The sequence below is a fragment of the Myotis myotis genome, unplaced genomic scaffold (assembly GCF_014108235.1).
Source record: "Myotis myotis isolate mMyoMyo1 unplaced genomic scaffold, mMyoMyo1.p scaffold_m19_p_5, whole genome shotgun sequence".
Lineage (NCBI taxonomy): Eukaryota > Metazoa > Chordata > Mammalia > Chiroptera > Vespertilionidae > Myotis > Myotis myotis.
This window is the reverse complement of record NW_023416357.1, coordinates 37,222,689-37,237,804: the sequence shown is the minus strand read 5'-3', so window position 1 is coordinate 37,237,804 and position 15,116 is coordinate 37,222,689. Positions and strand designations below refer to the sequence as shown.

The window sequence follows — 15,116 nt, the reverse complement described above, 5'->3', positions numbered from 1 at the left end:
GCACTGACCACCAGGGGGCAGACGCTCCGACTGGTAGGTTAGCTTGATGCTGGGGTCTGGCTGATTGGGAGTGGGCAAGATGGGCCAGACATGCCCTGGAGCCAACCTCTTGCAGTCCCTCCCTGGCCTCTAAAATATTTCTTCTAATTAATTTCCTTTTAATATGCATGAATTTGTGCACTGGGCCTCTAGTACTCTATAAAATGCAAAAGGTACAAAGTATACTGAAAAGGTAGTTTCTCTTCTAGGCCATCCCTGTTCTTCACCCATCCCACATCACCTCCCTTTGGGACATAATGTTACCTATGTTTCTCTTCAGATAGTTAATGCCTGCACAGTGTGTGTACACATTATTTTAAACATGTGGTAGCATACCATGTTCCCTATTTTTTTCATTTAATATATTTTGGAGATTATACAATCTTAGAATCTACATACCTCCGTATCCTTTTTTAAAATATTGCCCGGCTGGTGTGGCTCAGTGGTTGAGTGGCAACCTATGTACCAGAAGGTCATGGCTTGATTCCTGGTCAGGGCACATGCCCTGGTTTCTTTGGGCTCAATCCCTAGTGGAGAGTGTGCAGGAGGCAGCCAGTCAATGATCCTCTCTCATCATTGATGTTTCCCTCTCCCTTCCTTTCTGAAACCAATAAAAAATATATTTAAAAAATAAATTAAGGTATAATTCACATACCAGAAAATTTACCATTTTAAAGAGTATAATCCACTAGTTTTTGTCATATTGACAAGACTGTACAACTATCTAATTCGGTAACATTTTCATTACCCCATCAAAAATAAGTACCATACCTGTTAGCACTCACTTCCCGTTCTTCCCTTCTCCCAGCTCCTTGCTATCACTAATCTTTGTCTACATGGATTTGCATATTCTGGACATTTCATATAAATGTAATCAATTCAATATGTGGCATTTGTATCTGGCTTCTTAGCATAATGTATTCAAGGTCATCCATAGTGTAGCCTGTATCAGTACTCTATTTCTTGTTATGTGGAATAATATTCCACAGTATGGCTATACCACATTTTGTTTATCCATTCCATCAGTTACTTTGGGTTGTATCTACTTTGGGTATTGTGAATTATGCTATGAATATTTGTGTACAAGTTTTATGTGGATATATGTTTTTAATTCTCTTGGATATATTTCTAGGAAGGAAATTGCTGGGCTAAATTGCAACTGAGTTTAATTTTTTGAGCAAATACCAAATTTTTCAGAAGTGGTTGCATTATTTTACATTCCCACTATCCATGTATTAGGTATCTAATTTCTCCACATCCTTGCCAACAGTTGCTACTGCTCATAATAGCCATCCTGTGGATATATTATCATATTTTGTTTTGTTTTGATTTACATTTCCCTAAAGACTAATGATGTTGAGCCTCTTTTCATGTGCTCAACCACTGAGCCACACCAGTTGGTAGGCATGAACGGCTGTTTTGAAAAGACTATGCTGTTTTGAGAAGTCTATTATCTTTTCACTAATAGGATTCATTAAATTCCCTTGCTAATCAAGTGATTGCTCATTAACTAATATTGACTCATAATAATAAATGAGATTTCCCTTAAACAGATGGGAGATATTGGAGTCTAATACAGAGCTACACATATTTTATGAATTTTATAAATATTAATATGCTCACCAACTCAGCCTAGATTTCATGTGAAACGAGTGACAATGCTTTAACACCCTATAATTGTCTTAAAAATAACGTCATTTACTGTTTGTCTCTAATTTTAGTCAAACCTATTTGTAAACTTTTTGTTTAAAAGGGATGATTTATTTATTTTTTTTTTAAATTTTTTTTTGATATATATTTTATTGAGTTTTTACAGAGAGGAAGGGAGAGAGATAGAGAGCTAGAAACATCGATGAGAGAGAAACATCGATCAGCTGCCTCCTGCACATCTCCTACCGGGGATGTGCCTGCAACCCAGGTACATGCCCTTGACCGGAATCGAACCTGGGACCTTTCAGTCCGCAGGCCGACGCTCTATCCACTGAGCCAAACCGGTTTCGGCTAAAAGGGATGATTTAAATCAAATTTGAGAAATAAGTGTGTGGGCCCTGGCCGGGTGGCTCAGTTGGTTAGAGCATTGTCCCAATACACGAAGGTTTCAGGTTCAATCTCCAGTCAGGGCATGTACAAGAACCAACCAATAAATGCATAAATAAGTAGAACAACAAATCAATGTTTCTCTCAAATCAATAAATAAAATAATATAATGAAATAAAAAAGATAAGTTTGCCAAATTTTTAATCATTTTATAATTCTGTAAATCAGACTTCTTAATATAATTTATTCAGTTTCCCAAGAGTGCTTTCAGATAATAAGCTTTGGCATATGCATAACCAATTATTTCTTTCCCTTATACCCTTCTTGGTATATTTTTATTTTGTGTGCTTTGAGATAGGGGTTTGGCCTTACTTCAGCTATATTTCTTCGGCATTCTAAGCATGTCCTATCACCAATCCTTACTAACATTTAAATTTGTTTTTAACACAAAAGTGATAGGGGTCAAAACTACTGAGAACTGTTTATTCTTTCCTATGGAGTGGGAAGAGGGCAAGGTAAAAAAAAAAAATCACTTTTTAATAATTTTAATAGCTGTATATGTGAGAAACAATATGAAAATTCTTTATATATACCAAGGCTTTTACTTAAAATTTAGTTCCCTAACCCTTTTAATGACATAAATCTAGTGACAGTCTGATGTAAGCTATAAACACACTTCCTCCAAAAAGATATACATATTACTACAAAATGTTGCTTATATTTTTCAAAGATTTACAGACACCTGAAACCCATCCAGAGGTTCATTGTTTAAGGGGTTAATTTTTATGGAAGGGGATTAAAAAATAATTTGTGAAACAAGACTAGTGAATAGAAAAGCATATTAGTCATCCTGGAGGTCCTAGCCAGTGGATTAAGCAAGAAAATAAAGACACGCAGAGCTGAAAGAAATAAACTATTCTTAGTCAACATGATTACCTATGTAGAAATTCCAAACAGAATCCACACAAAAGCTACTTGAACTAATAATTTACTGTTGGCAAGGTCACAGAATACTAGAACAATACACAAAAGTCAACTGCATTTCCATACAGTAGTGAAACAATTGAAAATTAAAACTATTTACAGTACCAAAAATCATGATGTACTGAGGTATATGTCTAATAAAATATGTGCAATATCTGCATGCTGAAAATTCAAATGAAAGATTCAATTAGATGGATATACCAGGTTCATGAATTACAAGACTCAATATTAACATGTCAGTTTTCCCCAAATCCTAATATATAAATACCCTGGGTCTGTCACATCCACAACGACCAGGAGGCTTGACCAACTGGAAGTCAGTCCTGTAGTCAGCGCTGGGTTGCCGTGGCGACCCAGCGCTCACTGCTATGACTACAGGCATGGTGACCCAGCACTGACTGCTGAGGGGGCTACAAATCAGGCCCAGAGAGAGGCTTGAAGAGAGAAGCAAGGTCTGATCCATAGCCTCTGTGGCAGCTGTTGATCAGCACTTGCCTCTCTCTTTAGCTGCGGGCCTGGTCAGCAGCCTTGCCTCCATTTCTTTCCAGGCCTCCACCAGGGCTACTGATCAGCCCCGCCTTTATGATCAGGCCCGTTGATAGGCCCAGAGATGCTGACTGGCATAGAAACCGACCAATCAGAACCAAATCTGGTCAACTGTGAGGAGCCAATGGCTGCCTAGGAGGCGGAGCTTTTGACGCTGACTGGCATAGAAACTGACCAATTAGAACCAAATTGGCCGGCAGAGGAAGGCAGTTGGGGCGGACCAGGCTTGCAGGGGAGGGCAATTGGGGGCCAGATCAGGCTGGCAGGGGAGGGCAATTGGGGGTGAGATTAGGCTGGCAGGGGAGGGCAGTTGGGGGTGAGATCAGGCGGGGGGGGGGGCAGTTGGGGGCAACCAGGCTGGCAGGGGAGGGCAGTTGGGGGGGGACCAGGCTTGCAGGGGAGGGCAATTGGGGGCGATTGGGCCAGCAGGGGAGCAGTTAGGTGTTAATCAGGCTGGCAGTGGAGCAGTTAGGAGGTGATCAGGCTGTCAGACAGAAGCAGTTGGGGGCAATCAGGCAGACAGGCAGGCGAGCGATTAGGAGCCAGCAGTCCCGGATTGTGAGAGGGATGTCCAAGGGGTCCCAGACTGGAGAGGGTACAGGCTGAGCTGAGGGGCATCCCCCCCCTTGGTGCACAAATTTCATGCACCAGGCCTCTAGTTCTATACATTCGATCCGAATAAAAATCCCAGCATAAAATAAAAGTTGATAAGCTGATTTGAAAATTTATATGGAAATCTATAGGAATGGGAATAGATAAGCAATGCTGAAAAAGAATAAATATTGAAAAAGTTAAAAGACTTATAGTACCTCACTTCAAGATTTGCTATAATAAAGTATTAATTGAGCCCTGGCCAGTGTGACTCAGTTGGTTTAGTTTCATCCTATGCACCAAAAGGTTGCTGATTTGATTCCTTGTCAAGGCACATGCCCACGTTTTGGGTTTGATCCCCAGTGGGGGTGCCTGCAGGAGGCAACCAATCAATGTTTCTCTCTCACATTGATTTTTTTTCTCTCTCTCCCTTTCCTTTCCTCATGCTCTAAAAAAATTTATTTTAATCAATAAAATAGGTTGAAATTTCAAAATGTGTTTTTAAAAAGGTTTTAATTGAAGAAAACTTATTTTTGGTTTGCAAAGCGATTGAATATGTTTATCATCCTAAATGAGATAGTACGCAACTGACTTTACAGTTATAAATATATTACTCTTCTATGATAATTTTAAATCCCGAAGCATCTAATAAGCACATAGCATTGATCTTGTCCTATTATCAGGAGAAATTTTAGAGCCTCGGTTCTGTCTAGTTTTCCATATATCTAGGTATGTCTGCTTTCGAAAAGCAGCTGGTTAAGGAAAATGTGGACTGGATCTAGAGAAGAGAAACACTACTAAAAAGAAGTTGGCTACTGAGAGGAAAGGGTTTATTAGTTTATTTCCAAACCAAAGTAATCTTTAAATCCGGCGACTACGAAGCCCCTTCAGATATTTCATGGATGTTGCTGTGGACAAAAAAGGGGCTACCTACTAAACCTGACAATCTCAGGGGAAGTTTGCATGGTGGGCCTTAAAAACTCAGAGACTGAGAGAAACTAAGATGGCGGCATAGGTAAACACCAGGAAATTGCCGCCTCCCACAACAATTGAAAATTACCACAAAGGACAGAGCAAACATCATCCAGAACAACAGGAAGGCTGGCTGAGTGTAAATTCTACAACTAGAAGGAAAGAAAAGCACGCTGAGAGCCAGAGGCGCTGCAGAGGTGAAGTGCAGAGGTACAAGTGCAGAGGTACGGCCGGCTCGCGCGCGCGCGCGAGTAAAGGGGGTGGCACCTGAGGACGCGGCTGTCTTTTTGAATCACAAACTCCCGACTGCTCTGAACTTCGGTTCCGGGAAGTCTCTGGGGACCCAGGACTCATATGGGGAGAAGCTGGTCTGTCCGGCAGCGAGCGAACTTGAGGGCGGCTTTCCCTCAGAGGTGCTTGCAGCAATTAGCGGGTCACTGAGACCCGCGACTCCGGGCGGAGAATCGGCCATAGCTGCTTTCTCCGCCCTTTGACTCCCTGAGTCCCCGCCCCACCCAGGCTGCGGCAGAGGCTTTTGCATGTGAATGTACCTAACTGCAGCCGAGCCAGGCAGACCCAGAACTTCCAAGAGAAGGCCCAAGGCCCCGCAGCGGCTTGCATTGCTTCACAGCTGAGCTTCTTCGTGGCTCCTGCTGTGTGGCCTCAGGCAGAGGCTGAATTAGCACCTCCTTAGATCCAGGAGCCACTGTACCCAGTGGTCAGAGGGGGACCATCCAGATTGCAACTCCTCACATCCATAAGGGACACACTCAGGGAGCAGACTCAGTGAGCACCAAAGCCCCACTGAAGCAAGTCTTGCCCCAGAAGGGTGTCTTCAGCACAGAAGTTCTCCCACTTTAGACACAGCTGATTCTCACAGCCAATTGGCCTGGAGGTCAATTCCTCCCAGTGATTCTACACCAACCAAGGCACCAAGAGTGCACCAAGAGTGTCCATCCCAGGTAACTGGGGAGGCTGAGCTACTGGGCCCTACAGGACACCTGGCACGCAGGGCCACTCTATCAACACAGGGAAGCTGCCAAAATGCGGAGACAAAGAAACAGGTCACAAATGGCAGAAATGGAGGAAAGCAAACGATTGGATATAGAGTTCAAGGCCACGTTTATAAGGTTTTTCAAAAATTTTATGGAAACCGCCGATAAATTTAATGAATCCCTCAATAAGTATAGTGAGACCATGGAGGACATGAAAAAGGACCAACTAGAAATTAAGCATACACTGACTGAAATAAAGAATAATTTACAGAGATCCAGCAGCAGACAAGAGGATCCCAAGAATCAAGTCAAAGATTTGAAATACAAAGAAACAAAAAATACCCAACCGAAAAAGAAAAAAGAAAAGAGATTCCAAAAATATGAAGATAGTGTAAGGAACCTCTGGGACAACTTCAAGCGTACCAACATCAGAATTATAGGGGTACCAGAAGGAGAGAGAGGGCAAGATATTGAAAACCTTTTTGAAGAAATAATGACAGAAAACTTCCCCTACCTGGTGAAAGAAATGGACTTACAAGTCCAGGAAGCGCAGAGAACCCCAAACAAAAGGAATCCAAAGAGGACCACACCAAGACACATCATAATTAAAATGCCAAGAGCAAAAGATAAAGAGAGAATCTTAAAAGCAGCAAGAGAAAGACAGTCAGTTACCTACAAGGGAGTACCCATACGACTGTCAGCTGATTTCTCAACAGAAACCATGCAGGCCAGAAGAGAGTGGCAAGAAATATTCAAAGTGATGAATAGCAAGAACCTGCAACCAAGATTACTTTATCCAGCAAAGCTATCATTCAGAATAGAAGGTCAGATAAAGAGCTTCACGGATAAGAAAAAGCTAAAGGAGTTCATCACCACCAAACCAGCATTATATGAAATGCTGAAAGGTATTCTTTAAGAAGAAGAAGAAGAAAAAGGAACTCTTACCATTTGCCACAGCATGGATGGAACTGGAGAGCGGATAAATACCACATGATCTCACTCATTTGTGGAATATAATGAACAACATAAACTGATGAACAAGGACTGATCCAGAGACGGAGAGGCATTGATTGGACTGTCGGGACTTGGAGGGAAGGTAGGGGAGGGTGGGGGTAAGGGGGAAAGATCAACCAAAGGACTTATATGCAAGCATATAGGCCTAATCAATGGACATGGACAACGGGGGGGTGAAGGCATGAGCGGGGGGGGGGGGGTATAGGGTAACGTGGGGACAAGGACACATATGTAATATCTTAATCAATAAAAAATATATTAAAAAAAAAAAACTCAGAGACTGAAAGTAACCATATAGGATGTTCTGAACACAAAAATTCCTAACTAAAAGCGAGTCATGGGGGACAGTCACGTCCTAGGTCTGTAGCTTCCTTGACAAAGGTCAATCTTTACCTCTGTGAGTCTGAGTATTATCTTTTTGCATCTAAGAAAACATACCTTTGGAAGGTCAGCCTAATCTCTTCCTCCAGACCCCTCAGGGCACAACAGCTGCACCAGAGAAGAGAGCACAGAACCCCTCCCCGCTGTCTTGTTCTCCCACGTTCCATCTGTATGTGCTGTAAATGTTAACTATTAACTCTCCTGCACCCACCAATGTAAATGAACCAGATGTTTCTCCATTTTGCCTTTTTATCCAATCCCAGGGATTTCCCCAATCTGCTTCCTCCTGCCCCCTTAATCTATCACCAATGGATTTCATGTAACCCTCCTCAGGTGTACTCCTTGTATTCGAATGTCTAAACTAAGCTGCAAAACCCCCCATTCTCTGGAGCATTTTCTCAATCCAGTTGAGATTTTGCTTCTGGACAATTGTCAGTTTGGCTCAAATAAACTCATAAAAATTCTTTATAGGTTTGGACACATTTTACATCAACAGTGGGTATTAGGAAATAATACCAAAATAATTTCACCAAGGCAATGACCCAACACGTTTTGGTGAGATTGGGCGGAGGCGGGGTCCGTTTCAGGAAACCCACAGGAATAGGTCGTCCAGAGTAGCCGCTCTCCGGACCCTCAAGGCCACTCCCTCTATCAGCTGTGGGCAAACTGCGGTCCGTGGGCCGGATCCGGCCGTTTGAAATGAATAAAACTAAAAAAAAAAAGACCATACCCTTTTATGTAATGATGTTTACTTTGAATTTATATTAGTTCACACAAACACTCCATCCATGCTTTTGTTCCGGCCCTCCGGTCCAGTTTAAGAACCCATTGTGGCCCTCGAGTCAAAAAGTTTGCCCACCCCTGCGAGTCTAGCTCCTTCCCTCCGCCAGGCCTTGGCTCTGCAATGCCCTCACCATTTCCCAGTACAGAAAGCTTGCATTTCAAAGCCGTCTCCACCGCAGAAGTGCAGCTCAGCTCAGCTCCGCTCCGTCCTTCCAGGAGGGGACCCCCAGACGCAGGGTTCTGAATGGTCTAACGTTACCTTCATTGACGCGCACGCTTGGCCCTGTCCTGTTTGTCCAGGCCCCGGGCTATTATTTAGACCTCGGTTGCCCGAAGCGGGGAAAGTGCGGCTTCGGAGCTGGAGCCAGCTGCCCCCGCGCGCTCGGAGCCCCGCAGGTGATGCCCAGGCGGCGCCTCCCGCGGTCACGTGGCCGGAGGGGCGGCGCGCGACGTGGAGGCTCAGCGCCGGGTGAGCGCGGGGCGCGGGGCGCGGTCCTGGGGGCGGGGGGTCCCAGTCGCCGGGCTGGGTCCGGGGTCCCAAACCCTCCCTCGCGGAAGGCGGGGCCCGGGGCGGGGCAGAGCCCGCAGGTGGGAACCGCGCGTGGGAAGGACCCGGGTCGGCGCACATCCGTGGAAACTCGGCGGGTTGTGGGCGAGCTGGCTAGTTGGCTGCTTTCCCGCTAATGCTGGTTTAATGGCCTGCCCGACATTGAAAATATAAAGAATAGGTTTGAAAGACTGCTTCTGCCTCTCTCCCTTCCTTCTCTCTTTATTTTTTCTATTAATTTTGAGCCTTAACACTGACAGCACACTAAATGCAGTGTAGTATCCCGGATCGCATCCCGGAACAGAAAAAAGATATCAGAAGAAAAACTGGGGAGATTCTAATAAAGTCTGTGGTTTTAGTTCATGTTAACTTCTTAATTTTGATAAATGTACCCTAATGTTAACATTAGAGGAATCTAGGCAAAGGCTACACAGGAGTTCTCTGTATTATATTTCAATTTACTGTAAATCTAAAATTGTTTTAACAGGAAAAGTTACAGAACAAAATCGTACGGTGCTGTGCGACAGGCCATTGTTCGGGCGGGGATCCGGTTCATTGCTCTCTGCCAGGCCTGACAGGAATTGTGTGTTTGACCAGCTTGTTTGCTGAGGCCAGAGTTGTTAGGCTGCTGGGCGTGGGTGCTCCTAGTCCAGTTTTCCAGGAGGAATCTGTTTTCTGTTTTAAATCTGTCAGATATCTTTGGAACGCTTGTTCTGCAAAAGCAAATGAGACACATATACAGTACTCCCTGCACTAGGGGTGTGTTTAGTAAAAACATTAGGGAAGAAGTAAGGACTGTAAAAAAAAAGAAGAAAGGACTATTAAAAGGTTTAGTACAGAGCTAGAATGGCTCAGAGGTAGGAGAAATCACCTCTGGCCCAGGGTAGTCTGGAGGGCCTGGCTGAAGGGAGGGGGGGAAAGCATCCCTGGGGTGGAAACTGGCCCCAGCAGAGAATTGAAGGTACCAGGCTGAGGCTACCTTGGAGCAGATGTAGGCCCTCTCACATGGAAGCACAGAGCATGCCCAGGGAGTACTCACAGTGGAAACAGGAAGTGAAAACAGGACTCTTGTAGCAAACAGGGCAATACTTTAAAAAAAATATATATTTTTATTGATTTCAGAAAGGAAGGGAGAAGGAGATAGAAACATCAGTGATGAGAGAGAATCACTGATCAGCTGCCTCCTGCACGTTCCACATTAAGGATTGAGTCCGCAACCCAGGTATGTGCCCTGACAGGGAATCAACCGTGACACTCAACCACTGAGCCACACTGGCCTGGCAGTAGAGCGACACTTTTATAATATAGGCCATGGGAGCCATGAATGGACAGGCATCACTTGATCTGTGCTTCGTCACAGTGTGTGGAGTAGCTCAGTTAGGGAATTATTGGTTTAGTCCAGGAGAAATCATAAGAAATTCACCCAGGCCTGTGAAGTTCAGGTGCAGAGAAGGACAAGGCATTGGGAGATTGTGGATCTAGAGGACCTGACGACTGAAGGTACCAAAGAAAAGAGAAAAAAACCCAGAGTTTTGGACCTGGGTGTTTTATTTTTTATTTTTAAATAAATCTTTATTGTTCAGATTATTACAGTTGTTCCCCTTTTTTCCCCCATAGCTCCCCTCCACCCAGTTCCCACCCCACCCTCTGCCCTTACCCCCCCACTGTCCTCATCCATAGGTGTACGCTTTTTGAGGACCTGGGTGTAGAAATAGAGGATGCAGGAGGAGACACGGCGGGAACTGGGGAGGGGAATGAATTTGTTTTTAAACAAGCTGCATTTGAATTGCTGCCAGGATATCCTGCTGGAGATGTGTCCTTAAGAATGGGAGCCAAACATATACACAAGGGACAGGAAGAGGAAAGGAGCCTGAGGGGGCAGATAAGAGAGAGTGGGGGGGGGGGGGTGCAGACGCGGGAGGTTAAGTCCGCAGGGACAGCTTCTGCAGAAGTGGATGTGGCTGAGGAGCGAGACTATGTCTTGGATTTAGTGATTAGGAAGTCACTGGTCTCTTCTCAGAGAGTTGTTTTAGTGCAGAAGTAGGACGATTGCTCAGTCTGCAATCTGTTCATTCTGTGGCCTTTCCCAAGTGACCAGACCACAGAACAAGGAGCCAGAGAGATGTTCCTAAGTTCTGGCTGCCACTGCCTGTATAATTTGAGGCTGGGCACCTGTGCCTAGACTGGCATAGTAAAATACAGCTCGTACGCCCTAACTGGTTTGGCTCAGTGGATAGAGTGTCGGCCTGTGGACTGAAAGGTTCCAGGTTCAATTCCGGTCAAGGGCATGTACCTTGGTTGCGGGTGCATCCTCAGTAGGGGGTGTGCAGGAGGCAGCTGATCGATGTTTCTCTTTCATCGATGTTTCTAACTCTCTATCCTTCTCCCTTCCTCTCTGTAAAAATCAATAAAATACATTTCAAAATAATACAGCTCATAATAAAACCAGAAGGGCTCTTTCATTCTTAGCAACACCTCACAGTTCATAGAACTAGGGTTCCATGGGGCACTGTGGAAAATGTTGATACAGAACTGGGATTTTAGGGCTTTAAAGAACAAAAAAAAATCGTGTCCAATTCCTTCATTTGACAGATGAAAAACTAATACTCAACTTCTAATTCATTAAACATTGATTTCAAATATATCAGTGGTGCCCAGATATAGGGTTTATGGAACTAAGCATAACTCTCTAAAAAGTAATTATGCTTAAACCCATTTTGGAAATTTGAAGACAGGCTCCAAGAAGTTAAATGACTCGCCCAGGATCACAGAATAGCATTAGTGGAGTGAAATTTGAACCCAGAACTCCTGAGGCCAGGCCTTCTCTGTTGCCCATCTACTGCCTCCCTGGTTGTCAACATTGAGTGCATTTAAAACTAGTCAAATGGAATGTTAGTAATATGTTCCAAAAGTCAAGTTTAATTTGATTGTATTCCACATTAATATTACTATTAGTATATAAAAAGTGGGAGGGTCCACAGCCAACAGTTCCTGAATTACATTTTTTTAAAAAATAATTTTATTGATTTTTTACAGAGAGGAAGGGAGAGGGATAGAGAGTTAGAAACATCGATGGGAGAGAAACATCGATCAGCTGCCTCCTGCACACCCCCTACTGGGGATGTGCCCGCAACCAAGGTACATGCCCTTGACTGGAATCGAACCTGGGACCCTTCAGTCCCAAGGCCGACGCTCTATCCAGTGAGCCAAACCAGCTATGGCCTGAATTACATTTTAAAAAACAGTAGGGCATTGGACCATGTGAAAGCTTACTATTATGTTAAACTCTTAATAGCAGGAAGATGTTCTCCTGATGCCTGAATATAGGGGGTGCATTAAAAAATATTCTTAGCTAATCCTGTGGTTGCATATTCTTTCCCCTTATTGCATTTTTCCTTTGTGTTGACCAATTCCGTTTTCTTCACTGCTGGCTGCCTAACCCTGACCACACCTTCCTTAACAGAGATATGAGGTTATAAACAGGAATCTGCTGGACTAGAGGTAAAACACAGCCTCTTAGGTAACAAATAACTTCCCATCTACCCTGACAAATAAAAATAGAACTTACTTATTTAGGAAGTATACTTGTAAAGGAACCAAGATGATTTTATTAAAGTTTTGGGGGGAAATGGGTCTGCCTGGCCGGTGTGACTTAGCGGTTGAACATCGACCTATGACCCAAGAGGTCACGGTCTGAGTCCGGTCAGGGTACATGCCCAGGGTTTTGGGCTTGATTCCAGGTAGGGGGCATGCAGGAGGCAGCCAATAAATGATTCTTTCTCATTATTGATGTTTCTATCTCTCTCTCCCTCTCCCTTCCTCTCTGAAATCAATAAAAATATATTTTTAAAAATAAAAATAAATAAAAATGGACCCAATAGACTGCTGAGTGTTGCTAAAACTAGCTATTTTAAGCTTTTACTTTCAGTTCTATTAGATGTAGTAATAAAAACTTGATTTACTCTGATGTTAATCTCATTGAAATTCTCCAAATGATACAAAGCAGTGGCTAAGAATGTAACAGTGTCTCTGACATCAGGGATCTGGATTCAGAATCTGGCTCCAGCTCTTGTTAGCTGTGTTACTTTACCTATGTGCGCTTCAATTTAACTGTACTTAGTAGTAACAGTGTTGTCTTACAGAGTGTTTGTAAAGAATAAATAGAATAATCTAAGTAAAGCACTTAACATAGTGTCTAGAACACAGAAAGCAAGCAATACGTACTAGCTCGCTATTATTATGTTATTAAAAAATTGTTGCTGATTTAAGGCACCCATTTTAATTATTTCCTTATATAGGAGGGCACAATTGATTAACACACTTCTCATCTTGTCCCCTAATCCAGTTAAATTCCCTTATTTTTTTCTGTGACTATCATATTATTGAGGTAAAATTTGCATATATGAAAATGCACCATCGTTAAGTATATAGTTGGATTCATTTTGACAACCATCGTTCTAGTCAAGATATAAGACTTTTCCATCATCCAAAAAAGTTCTCTCGTGCCCTTTAAAGTTCACCTTCCCACCGTAGGCAACTGTTGACCTATGGTCTATTATGAACGTTAGTTTTGCTAGGATTTCATACAGTATGTGGTTCTTCAGTTAGTATAAATGTCTGTAACATTCACCATGTTGTTACATATATCAGAAATTTATTATTTATTGCTGAATATATTGTATTGTATTGTACGGATGTACTGTAACTTGTCTGTTTTCCTGTTGATGGACATTTGGGTTGTTTCCAGGTTGGGACTAATTTGAATAATGCTTTGAACATTCTTACACACATCTCTGTATGAACATATGTTTTTGTTTCTCTTGGATAAATAACAAGAATGCAATTGCTGGGTCACTGTTGAAAAGAAACTGTCAAACTTTTCACAGTGTCTGTACCATTTTATGCTCCCACCAATAGTGTATGTGGATGTCCACATCTTGGCAACACTTGCAATTGTCAGTAATAGGTGATTGAATGTCATTGTAGTCTAATTCGACAATTCCCTGAATGACTAATGATGTTGAGTGTCTTTCCATCTTTGTATCTTCTTTTATGATTTACTAGAGGCCTGATGCATGAAGATTCATGCAAGAATGGGTCTTCCTTCCCCTGGCTGCTGGCACCGCCTTCACTCTGGCTGGAGCCGCCTTTCCGCCTTCCCACGCTGCCCAGAGGCCCAGAGCGGCTGGGGTGGTGCGAAATCCCCCCAGCCGCTCGGCACCTGCGCATGCAAATTAACCCACCAGCTTTGTTGGGTTAATTTGCATACTCACTCCTGATTGGCCGGTGGGTGTTGCGAAGGTATGGTCAATTTGCATCTTTCTCTTTTATTAGTGTAGATTATCTCAAATCTTCTAAGGACCTTTTTTTTTCTTAGAGAGAGAGAGAGAAACATTGATCAGTTGCCTCCTGACCAGGGATCGAGCCCACAATCTGGGTCTGTGCCCTGACTGGGAATCAAACCCACCACCTTTTTGTGTAGGGGATGATGCTCCAACCAACTGAGCCACACTGGCTAGGGCTTAAGGGCCTTTGCTTTTACACATTGAAAATATATGGTACTTTGACCCTAAAAACAACAGAAAACCCTTCATACGTGATCAGATCTAGTTGGCATCCATGTATAGTTTTAATAGTGGAAGAATAAGAGAGAGATATCAGTAAAAAATAAGATGTAACCATTTTTGAAAGACTGCATGTATGAGATTTATTTTTGAAAGTCCTGGTAAGCAATTACTTAAACAGCAGGATATTTAGAAAAATATGTCAGATGTGGGTGGTTTTTTTTTTAATGAGTCTTGTGAAAAGGATGAAATATTTCTAAATAACTACAGCAGAGCAGCTGTTTTGTAACATCTGGTGATGAAAGCCCCTCTTAACTGTATTCTGTACTGGGCTGAGCATTTCAGGTGCTCTCCAGCCACCAGGTAGGCCACTGTCATCAGGTAGGTGCCTACGATGGTCTTCAGACCGGAAGGCTCAGGGATGATTTCCCTGTAGGGCATTTTTACCTGCAGACGTTTTCTTCTAGGAAGAAGGGCAGGCAGTTAGCCCCATGCTATCCAGTGTGCAGCCTTGCTGAGGTGATGGTTTTGTTTTTCTGCCCTAGAGGCAAGTTGATTTGTTTGCATAGTCTTTCTTTGCTTTATTCTTTTTGCTGTCATTGTGTGTGTGTGTGTGTGTGTGTGTGTGTGTGTGTGTGTGTGTTAATCCTCACCTAAGGACAT

General features: G+C 43.2%; 1 protein-coding gene across 2 annotated transcripts in view; it reads left to right on the top strand.

Moving 5' to 3' along the window:
- The first annotated feature begins 8,414 nt into the window (after positions 1-8,414).
- The window catches only part of CCDC125 (coiled-coil domain containing 125), a 29,125-nt gene continuing 22,423 nt past the window's right edge, over positions 8,415-15,116 (top strand). Inside the window, exon 1 of one of the 2 annotated variants that reach the window (XM_036308470.1) lies at positions 8,415-8,811. The gene's annotated coding sequence lies outside the window, so the exon portion shown is untranslated. The remainder of the gene's footprint in view (positions 8,812-15,116) is intronic. The other variant, XM_036308472.1, reaches the window with a different exon arrangement.